The following is a 4201-nucleotide window of genomic DNA, read 5'->3' on the forward strand; positions in this document are numbered from 1 at the left end:
TTATTTCAAAATCCGAACAAACGCTGTATTTTTCCGAGTCATTTATTTCGCGCTGATTATTTTGACGTGTTCATTTTATTTTTTCGAGCATTTTGGTGCCCGACTTTTTTTTTTTGAGTCTATTTATTTTTATATTGGGTCTAGAATAAATAAATAGGTTAATTAGTTTTTATTTTAATTTTAACTATTTTAATTATTTAACTTTATTCAGTTTTTAATTTAATATTGGGTTTCAAAATAAACTTAGGCCCATTATCATTAACCTAATTTGTTCCTATATATATTTACTAGCATGACTGATAGAGGGAGGCCAAAAGACAGAACAAAAAAGAGAAACTGAGAGTGGCTGATCTATACTATCGTACACACAGTTTGGTAATAGTTTATATATGATATATACTTTATCTATTTTGTTGATATATTTGTTACTGTATTTCAAATACATGTTCATATATGTAACTAGTGTGTTAAATATATATATATTTCTATTTTATGTTATAATTTGATTATGTTTTCGGATCGGATCGTGTCAATACGCCGTTTTCACATATACGTGTATGAGGTGTGACATTTGTGTTATCCGATCCAGTTGCGATGATCGCAATTTTGCGCTAGCAACGCCGTTGTTTTTTTAATTCATTTTTTTTATATACATATATTTAGATCTGCACATTTTTTTTCATAACTAACCACCCTGATTTTTCCTAAACCCTGACAATTTCGCCACAAACTCTAAATTTCAAACCTAAAACTTTAACCGTGTTGTTTCCTCTAAACCATAAACCTTTTCTTAAACCTTAACAAACCTTATTATTATTTCCTATTTTCGCTCATATTTATGTTATTCATACACTGTAACTGCTTCGCCCTTGTAATATTTTAAGTTTTAACTTGTAATATTTTCAGTTTTACTTTTCGCCATCTTTATTATGTAACTGCACCAAAGCGTTGTAATAATTAGGGTTTTATTTCCTGCCATTGATTTTCTGTCATTTTATTTTTCTGCCATTTATTTTTCTGCCATTTAAATTCCTGCCATTGATCCTATATTAACTGCGTGGTTTAGTAATGTAGGGCGTGAAAACCTACTAAATTAATTATTTAATATTTTTCTATAACCTTTATTATTTTTTGTAAATAAATAATAAATACTAACTATTTTAATAACTTTTTTTTATTAGTTACTTATAATAATAAATCCTTATATATTTTGTAAATAAAATCTAATTGACCATTTTTCTAATTGAATAATAATAATAAACCTATTAATCTAATAATTTGATATTTTCTATAATCTTTATTTTTATTTTGTAAATAACTAACTTAATATTTTTCATATAACTCTTTTATTTTATAATTTGTACATTAATGTATTTTAAATTCTTTTATTATTACTAATTTATTTTAAACTCATATTTTTCTAATAACTTCTAAAAAAAATCTAACTTGTTTAACTTAAAATAATTTCTTTTAAAATTCTAACCTTTTTATTATCACTTTATTATTATTGTTATTTTATTATTGCTTTATTACCATTGTTTATTTATTATTTTATTATTATTTGCTTTTATCTATTCTATTTTTGCTTCATTATTTTTCTTATTTTAATTTTGTTTTATTTATAATATTAGGAACAAATGTATAGGTTGTAAATTTATTCTTTCTCGCCTGATTATTATGTATCTGTCCCATAGCCATGTAATAGTTTAGGAATTTATTTTTCTTGCTTTTATTTTTGTAAATATTTATTGCGTGGTTAGTAATTTAGGGAGTGCAAAAAACTAACTGTAAATAATTGAACTTAGAAAATTAAATTCAAGACAAATATCTGAAAAATAACACTCACACACGTAAGTCGATCTTTGATCGCCATCTGTACTTCCTAGGGTATTCCTCTTAGTTGCCTTCTTTAAATGGTCAAGTCCCTCGAAAATAGGGGTGTCTTAAGCAAAGTCCCTTCAAACAGAAAAATCATCAAGTCCCTATAAACTTAAAAGATCAAGTCCCTACGAGGTTGCCTACGATATAATGATCTTGTCCCTTCGGTAAATATGATGATAGTCCCTACGAGTTGCTAAAGACACCCCTTATGTTGCCTTCATTGACCATACGATGACCCTACGCCCGTCCCTTAAACACATCCAAGGTAATGACTACCTATTCCTTAATAATAGGGACAGTCTTACCATTGAAAGAATATACGAGAACACGAAAGACTTAATCTAGGGTAGGTATCTCATAGTTACTTGCTCACACTTTTCAAAATTACTTTTACACCTCACAATTTCTAAACTAGGCTTTGTATACACCCATACGAGGGTCATTACTAAGTACTTAAAGAAATTTTTCTAATCATACACTACACTCTTGCAAACAAACAAAGTGAGCTAAGTAACTAAGAGCCCATGGATAACCATGGATATAAAGGGTGCTAATACCTGCCCTTTGTATAACCTACCCCCCGAACTCAAAATCTTTTTAAGGTCTTTCCTGTTCTTTTATGTCCTTTCCTTTTGGATAAAATAAAAGTCGGTGGCGACTCTTGCTATCCGCAACATTTAACTAAAGTCAGTTCTCCCACCGTGTTACAGTATCAACTGAAAAGATTTATTTTAAAACCAAGAAACCAATGAAGAATTGATTCCCTAATTACGACGAACTACATACCGATATCCGTTTAGTTGATATTTAATTTAGATCCTATTTTTTTTAGTTTCAACTTTTCCCCAAACAATCAAAGTATTACCCGCCTTAGCTTTACGAAGTAACCTTAGAAAACGGTATATCAATTCATAAGTCCCTGTGGGATCGATATCTTTTAAAACTACGCGATAGAACTGTGCACTTGCAGTTTGTACCCCAAATTCGACTCATAAAGTCGCGATCAAGTTTTTGGCGCCGTTGCCGGGGACTTTTATTTAGTCGATATCGTAACTCTTCTGTTACGCTGTAGAGACTAAGGCTTATTTGACTTTTCTTTTCTTTCTTTCGTTGATTTGTATGCCACACACTCGCCCACAAGGCGAGCCGTTCTACTTACGAATCAACGATATCGAACTATATCTCTGAGTCTTACGATGAATTCGGGAATATCGTGCTGCAAACAATCTCCCTCCTGTCGAACTTCCTGATCTCAAAAATCTTCTTCCTTCGCCGATACCCGAGATGGCAGAACCAGCTCGTGCTCTTCGAGATTACGCCGCTCCATCGCAAGATGAACCGCATTCGAGTATTGCTCCACCCGCAATCGAAGCAAACAACTTTGAACTTAAACCTTCACTGTTACAGGCAGTGCAACAGAACCAATTCTCTGGAAATCCTACCGAGGATCCAAACCTTCATTTATCCGTATTTGTCCAATACGCTGATACTGTTAAAGCTAATGGTGTCACTTCAGAGGCAATTCGACTTCGTCTTTTTCCTTTCTCGTTAAGAGATAGCGCTAGAAGATGGCTCCAGTCTCTTCCTTCCAACTCAGTCACCACATGGAACGAGTTAAAGAAAGTTTTTCTTGCCCGATATTTTCCGCCGAGCAAAACAGCTATGCTAAGAGCCCAGATAAATGGATTTAAACAGAAAGATAACGAGTCTCTCTTCGAAGCATGGGAAAGATACAAAGACATGATGAGACTTTGTCCACACCATGGTTTAGAAGACTGGTTAGTAATTCATACCTTCTATAATGGTCTCTTGTACAACACGAGGTTAACAATAGACGCCGCCGCAGGTGGGGCACTAATGAACAAACCTTATGCTGATGCTTACCAACTTATCGAAAGCATGGCCCAAAACCACTATCAGTGGGGAAGCGAACGAACAATGGTGGAAAAACCTCAAACGAAAACTGGCATGTACGAGATAAGTAACCTTGATCATGTTAACGCAAAAGTGGATGCTCTGGTCCAGAAAATTGAAAGTTTAAATGTATCACCTCCAGCCACCGTGGTAGCCATAACTCAGAATTGCGAAGTTTGTGGAATCCAAGGTCACACTCCTGCAGATTGTCAACTCCTAACAGGAATCCAAGCGGAGCAAGTAAACTATGCTCAAGGAAGCCCCTACTCGCATATCTATAACTCAAATTGGAAGAATCATCCCAATTTTTCATATAAGAGTAATAACGCTCTATACGCACCTGGACAATCTCCAAATCAAGCCCCAGCTATACCTCCGGGATATCAAAAGCCGATCCCATCTACAC

The 4201-nt window shown here is 33.5% G+C and overlaps 1 non-coding gene across 1 annotated transcript; it reads right to left on the minus strand.

Annotated features, from left to right (window-relative positions):
- Positions 1 to 3543: 3543 nt before the first annotated feature.
- LOC127099010 (small nucleolar RNA R71) lies at positions 3544 to 3650 on the minus strand. Its single transcript, XR_007793668.1, has one exon. It is a non-coding gene; the product is annotated as a small nucleolar RNA R71 (small nucleolar RNA).
- Positions 3651 to 4201: the final 551 nt, after the last annotated feature.

The sequence above is a fragment of the Lathyrus oleraceus genome, chromosome 6, assembly GCF_024323335.1.
Source record: "Lathyrus oleraceus cultivar Zhongwan6 chromosome 6, CAAS_Psat_ZW6_1.0, whole genome shotgun sequence".
Classification (NCBI taxonomy): Eukaryota; Viridiplantae; Streptophyta; class Magnoliopsida; order Fabales; family Fabaceae; genus Lathyrus; species Lathyrus oleraceus.